The 7,326-nt window shown below is 43.8% G+C and overlaps 1 non-coding gene across 1 annotated transcript; it reads right to left on the reverse strand.

The window, feature by feature from the left end:
- Positions 1 to 6,786: 6,786 nt before the first annotated feature.
- Positions 6,787 to 6,857, reverse strand: TRNAG-GCC (transfer RNA glycine (anticodon GCC)). Its single transcript has one exon. It is a non-coding gene; the product is annotated as a tRNA-Gly (tRNA).
- Positions 6,858 to 7,326: the final 469 nt, after the last annotated feature.

Below are 7,326 nucleotides of genomic sequence, written 5' to 3' on the forward strand. Positions count from 1 at the left end.
GATTGAATTTCTAAAGAAATTAGAGATGACATTTGGAGAGAGAACCTTGGAAGAGGAGGGAGATAGGATTGGTACGGAGGAGAGAGGAGTTCGATACGGTAACCCTGAATAGTGGAAAGAACCCATGGGTCTGCAGAAATTGATTTCCATTTTTGAAGGAAGAAGCGAAGACGCCCTCCCACGGGAGGGCCAGAAAGTTGGCTTACCTTGGTTATTGGACGATCTGGAGAAGCGCTGACCACGATTGCGAAAGCCCCTTGATCTTTGTGGGTAAAAGTGGGGTTTAAATTCTTGGTGGTAGGAACTGAGGGAGTTGGAATATCCTCTTGAGCCTTGATTCCTATATGAGTGGCCAGTAAAGCAGCTCCTACCTCTAACGGCCCGGGTAAAAACACGTTGGTTAAAGACCTTTTTCAGTGATTGTTGAGGCTTGTCTAGAGACGAAAAGGTGGAGACGAAACGGCTAAGATCTTTGATGAATGAGTCGCCAAAGAGTTTACCATCGGCCTGGATGCCGGGATCCCGAGTAGCCAGGTTAGCCAGCTTAGGATCCATTCTGAGGAGGAGACCCTTACGTCTCTCATGAATGATAGCTGAATTTGCATTGCCCAAAAGGCAAAAGGCTCTTTGGGTCCAAAGGGAAAGATCTAAGGGATCGATTGGGGAGTCCTCTAGTCTGGCTGATTCGGCTAAATCAAATATTCTTGCTAGAGGGCCGACCACGTCCAGAAGTTTGTCCAGGCTTTGTCTACCCCTTTACGGGGGTCTTTACCGAATTTGGTAAAGAACGTGATGAGAGACTCATCTATAGCTGGAGTTACAGTAATGTTGGAATCCAACGATGGTCTAGGACATTCAGATTTGAGTTCGGAACGTGTCTGTTTGTCTAAAGGTAGGCGTAGGCGGGAAGAAATATATTCACCCACGTGGTCCAACGGGAGCCACTCAGTTGAGTTAGGATGGTGAATGAGGGACGGGTCGAACATGGGAACACCCTCAGAATCAACCACGCTGGTCGAGGGGCCATCTGGAGAAAATTTGATACGTTTGGGGGGAGGAGATGCAGGGGAAAACGTATCATCAGGATTATCTGACTGAGATAAATTGTCCATGTCCTCATCATCTGTGTCCAATATTTCTGAAATAAAAATCTTTTTAGGCGCGGGGATATGTTTCGTTTTTGATTTACATTTCAGTAGGGACGCCAGTTTTTTGGCGGAATTCCCCTCCTTAGAAGGAGGCCTGGGAGGAATCAAGTCCTCAGTCTGGTGTGAGGCAAGCTCACTCTCAGTCAGTGCGCCTTTGCTTGATTTAAAAGAAGTAATTTTTCGTTTTCTGCTTTCCCCCGCAGAATGGGCCATAGAATTGGACACCATGGACATTACTGAGCTTTCAATGTTTTTAGACATTTTATACATTGATGCTTTCAGAGCATTTTTTACTGAGGATTGAATAAATTTGTTTAAATCCTGTTTGAAGGATTATTCATCCTCCTCAGAATCAGGCCTTAAGGGTGAACTGCAAGGCTCCATAATAAAATTTGTTGTATGCAGTAATAATAGAGTAAAGACCCAAAAATATAAACAAGAGTACTTGAAAGATATGCTAAGGGCGTTGGTGGGATTTGAACCCCTGTACACAGGAAGCCTGCTGCAATAAAGGTACTGGACCTCGCCACTGAGCTATAGCTCCTGAGCCCAAGCAAGTTCCTGGATAGCTAGGGGTTAATAGGAGCAACACGCTCTCCGATGTAGGAATAGCTCCTCCCCGAGGGCGGAGACAAAAGGGAGAGCCGGAGCTGCTGAAAGGCACGTCGGGATAGGAAGAGAGAGCCGGAGGATCCAACGTGTGGCCCGTGGCCCGAAAAACCACTTCGGGACGAGCCACGGAGCGCAAAAAATGTATGGGCGGCCCCGTCTGTCAGACGCGCTGAAGTCTTAAAGCGCGCTGACAGAACGCGGCGAAAGGAGGCCAGATAGAACGCAGTGAATAGCTCGCGAGCGAAAGCAACGGCTGCACGAAGGGGGGGGAAGGGGTTACAAATATGCAGCGTAGCTGCAAAGTAGAAGGCCGCTCAATATGCAGAGTATAAACGCTTAAAGAGTATTACTACATAATAAAACATTTAAATAGACATATAAATCGACGGAAGACCAAAAGAATGTACTTATCTTGACTGCGAGCAGCAAGAAAAGAGGGCTGTTTGCAGTCAAGGGTACACTCTATGGTCTATGGCTTCCGCTGATTGGTCCAGCCTTAGTTCCTGTTTTGCTCCCATTGGCTAGTCTGTTGCTAAGCCTTTTGGGAGCTGTAGTTTCTTGACTGCTGCTATTTAAAATAAAGTAAGAAAGGAACGCATAATAGAGCCTCCGGTCTTGCCATAAAATTTAAGTTAAAACCTGAAAGGATTAAAATGTTTAAATTTCAATTTACATAGAACTCATGACTTAAAGCTCTCAGCAATAAATGTATTAAATCCTTACTTTACTAGGCTAAGAATCCCTATCATGCCGATGACTTATAGCCAGTCGCGGCGCATGGTGTTAGAGGGGGCGGGGCGGCATGCACGGGGTGAATATTAATAAAAAAAACGTTTAAAAAAAATAAACTTACCTGGGTCTCCGCCACTGCCGTCTGGAGAACCGCACCACTCCTCACCTCTTCCTGCAGGCACAGGCTTCCAGCCTGCCCTGCGGCCAATCCTGCCACTGCTCACAGCAGCATCAAGATTGGCTGGGAGCCTGTGCATGCTCTCTCCAGCCCTGCAACTGTGTTGCTGGGCTGAAGAGAGCCCTGTTCACATGTGGGTTTGGCCGGCCCTCTGGGGCCGGCCAAACACACATGCTCTCTGAGGGGGGTGCACAGAGCACTCCCCTCTGCTCGTCACAGCCTGTGGCCCGCCCCTTTAACAAGGAAGGGATAATAAACTCATGGAGGAGCCGCCCCTGCTTATAGGTCTCTACAGCAGTCACGATATGAAGAGTCAAATCCATTACCAGCACTTTACACATCGATCTATGCAGCAAGCTCATTAACCACCTGAACTATCTTACTAGTACTGGTCTATAACGTAGCTCAAGCATTGTGTGTATCTCCATTCTCGACCCCATCATACAACAGCAAGGTAGGGGAACCTCAAGGTTTTCTTATTTCCCCACTTTTCAGTTTATACTGAGCCATTGAATACTGGATGATAACAAACAGGCCCAGTTCTAGCAGGTGGGCCAGGCCCACCCAGTCATGGCCTCTGGCACAGGCAGTCACAGCAGAAGAGGCTGCCTGTTAAGTGCTTCCTCCTTGTCAACGTCAGAAAGTTGTCATGTTTTTTTCCATTGTCTTTACTTTAATTATCAGTCAGGGGTCATTGAGGAACCTCTAGAACACTTTTTAAAACACAGTGTTTGTATGATTAGTATTTTAAGTAAGTACTGATAAGGGGAGAAAAAAACAGCTATAGATGATTTTCTTTCCTATTTTTGTACTATCTGGTCATGTTGGTAAAATAAAAAAAGGCCAGGTGGGAACCCTGGTGCGTGTTTGAAGCAACCTGCAACTGTGCAGTATGTGTTGGGGGTAGAAGCGGGTGAGTCAGCAAATTAACAGGGAGAGCCGAGCCAGAGGCGAGCTAAGGGTGTAGCTTGGCTCTTAGAGCCCATGCACGAACCGAGCCCTGAAAATGGCGCTGTTTAAATCATACAACAAACATCACATAAAATATGATAGTCTTTTCACTTTAACCCTCCCTGTTCTATTTTGCAGTGACCTCATCTTCAACCAATACCATCGACTTCCGGCTGCTCCTGGTCTGGAATCTTCGCATGGAATCTCCTGTTCTGCTGTGGTTTCTTCTCCATTCTTTAAGGATTTCTGCAAGGACTTCCTCTATGCTTTTTTGATTCTATATGTGATTTTGTGGTTCTTCTCAGATTATTCTTTTGACTGACTTGCACATGAAAAGAGGACTTGGTGCTCTCAGTCAAGATTGTTATCAGGGGGCTCGTTGTGTGATTGGTTAGCCCCATTATGATGTACTTCTGTAGTTTTCTTTCCCAGGGTTTCTGGAATACGTAGTTCTTGGCTGCTATTCAATAAAGTAAGAAAAGTTTAGGCATAATATGAGCCTCCGGTCTTGTAAAAAAATCTGCAGATTTATAAAAAGGCTTCTAGCTTAAAAGTTGACTGGTCACCTTTCAGTGGTTTATTGCTATACTTGTAAGTTACACGTGAGGTAATGAGTTACAGCCAAGGCCCAGACAGTCTTAACCAGTGTAAAAAAAAAAAAAAAAAATAATAATGAAGTAATATCATCACAAAATGTTGCCACATTACCCCATATAATTTGCCTTTTCTTGCTGCATAATTTAATCAACTCTGCCACAAAATGTGGTCCTCCCCACCGCATAAATTTCAGTGGCCCTGAATATAGTGATAATCTTTGTCTAACCGCATCTACTTGAAATGGGTCTGATGATAATTCAGTTCAATAAAGGGCTACCACGGGTTATAAAATATGGCCTGATATACAAATGGTGGCCTTAATGCTAATTACCTAGACTTACTGCAGAACTAAATAACCCATGCGAAGAACCATCAAATTGTCAGTGACCACAAACTCGACATCACAGACCAATGCATCGCCATCTCCTAGCGCCTAAAAAAGTGAAACGATGTGCTGTTACACATTCTAGCTGCCTCCTCACTTCTTGAATTCCACAAGCTGCAGAAGGCCTGACTTTTTGAGTAACCACGTTAGACTCTAAGCCTGACTAATCTCACACTTGCTCAGTGCCAGGATACCTTCCTGGGTGAGAGTGTGCTTTACACATCAACATGACATGACCTGAGAGAAACAAAAGCACGTTATGGAGCATTGAGTGCAGATTGGTACAAAACCAAACCATGGCTGGAGTATTTGCCCTCTCCTGCAGCATAATTCCAGTGGCCCTGGCAAATACATGAGAGAGCGTAGCTTATATAATCTATATTAACATAAAATGTTTATGATTTAAGGTGTGATGATGTCGCTTAGAAACTATAGTAATAGCAATTTTGCTTAGACGTGCGCTTGAACTGTGACCACGAAGAGTGGCCACCAATGTATACGCGAGCTAATAATGATGACCAAAATGTTTGTTACATTCAATCCAGCTTATATTAACCTTTGCGTTATAAAATCTGTATTGAAAACCTCATAGGCCTTAAGTTAGCATGAGCTGCAGCTTAGCTGCTCGGCTCTCATATTAAAAGCATTTTTCTATTTTTCAGTGTGCTAACTCACAAAGAGCCATGACCCTGTTTGTTCTTTTTCTTCAACGTGGAAGATGAACGTAACCATGTTAGATCCGTTCACAAGCATATTTTCTATGCCCATGGAATAAATGTTAAAATAAATTGAAACAGTGTTGATTAATGTAATGTACAAGGTCATTCAAACCGGGGAAGGCAACGGAACTCCTGACCAAAAGATGTGCAAAGAATTACGAAGGGATGAAGTCACACCGGACGGGTCACCTCTGGAGACGTCAATTACGAAGACCAATCAAAAACTTGTAAAACAATATGGGGTGAAGATTAGGATTACCTAATGTGTTATACGATAGGTTAAAGATAGGGGGTATAGCAAATGTCCAATAGGATCTTGGGGGAATGTACTACGAAAAAGGGATAAAAACCCATGTCACAGAAAGGTCATTTAGGCGGGTTAGGGAATGCTATTGATTTTATCTAGAAACTCTGTCACTCTGTTTGGTGATTTGAGATTTTATTAAAACCATCCTTGCCCTTAGACTGCCCATTTACGCTTTTCCTCCTTATGAGGGAAGTGCCCTTTTGTCCCCGAAAGCTGAGTTTTGACTGATGGCGATATGACTGATGTCCCGAAGACGAAGACTGAACCTGTGCGCTGACCTAATCTTTGGAGGGTAATTATGACAATGCATTTGTAATTTGTCCGTTTGCTTTTCCTTTCTAGGTACCAACTGCTTGCTTTTGACAGAGACCTTAGCTAGATGTTTCCAAATTAGTGTTCTAAATTGTTTTGCATGAATCCCACCATGCTAATGCCAATCAGTGGTTAGGACAGGTGTTCACCAAAACTGACGCAAATAGACAAACGACAGAGACTATGCTTTGTTGAACTGACACGATATTGACACTCTGTCAATCTTGGTCTATGTACCAAGTTATGTTATGTTATGTTCTAATGTTTGCGATTCTCGCTTTAATGAAATCTTATCAAAGTTGCCATATCGTGACTATGCTATTATGTTTCTTGGTGTTGAGATTAACAGAATTGCTGCTAGATTGTAATTAATAGGGAATAAAATTCATAAAATTCTACTAAACTGGTGTGGTTATTCATGGCTGAAAGGTCATGGTAGCGTTTTGAATTGATTAATGACTTTGACTAAAGTGAAATGCATTGTCGTGATAAATATTGATGACATTATTAATGTATTGATTGATATATTGATTAGCTATCTCGTCCCATCCTAGGTGTCTCTCAACTGGGTCAAACGATTCAACACCAACCATCCCCAGATTTCACGATGTGGCTGACAGAGGGATATACTTTACATAAGAACATAATGGGGCAGCGGAGGCATCCTTTAAAAACTGGAAGTTGAGAAGTATTTCGTTGTATCCAATGAGCGCTCCACGCAAAAATATACAACAAATATAATGCTTCTGTAATTCAAGTGCGCGCTAATTGGTCATTTCCTTTTTTACAACCCTGAAACTGTAAAGAAAATGGGAGTTGCCTAAACAAAATTAGAAAATGTATGATGCATTGGCCGGGAATCGAACCCGGGCCTCCCGCGTGGCAGGCGAGAATTCTACCACTGAACCACCAATGCTTACTAGAGAGTGGCACACTGTATGTATATATATATAGTGTAGCACAGACGGCTGGAAGCAGTTTATACATTGTAGGCGTTGTGTTTTAAGTACCAGAAACACCTGCCACATGTCCCTTCACACTGTACATTCCCCTGAGAACCTTTGCTGGGTCTCTACAGCACGAGGGTGCTTCATGGCCATCAGTATTTAGGGGTTATCCTTCACCGCCAAGAACGCCCTTATAGAGCAAGGGAAAGGAACAACAGCAGCAACAGTCACAACATCTAAATAGCCGACTACAGCACAGCCTGATGCGTGTCAGAGCTCTAGAGAAAACAAAGAGCTCCGGGAGCACGCGGGCCCCGTGACCTGTTAATGCTGCGGGTGCACTGCCATCAGGACCGTGCACCAACTATCGCTCTTTGTTATCACTCACCAGGCGGCACATGGGCCACTCTTCCTTAACTGCATTTAGGATCTATGTAA

The sequence above is a fragment of the Pleurodeles waltl genome, chromosome 12 (assembly GCF_031143425.1).
Source record: "Pleurodeles waltl isolate 20211129_DDA chromosome 12, aPleWal1.hap1.20221129, whole genome shotgun sequence".
Classification (NCBI taxonomy): Eukaryota; Metazoa; Chordata; class Amphibia; order Caudata; family Salamandridae; genus Pleurodeles; species Pleurodeles waltl.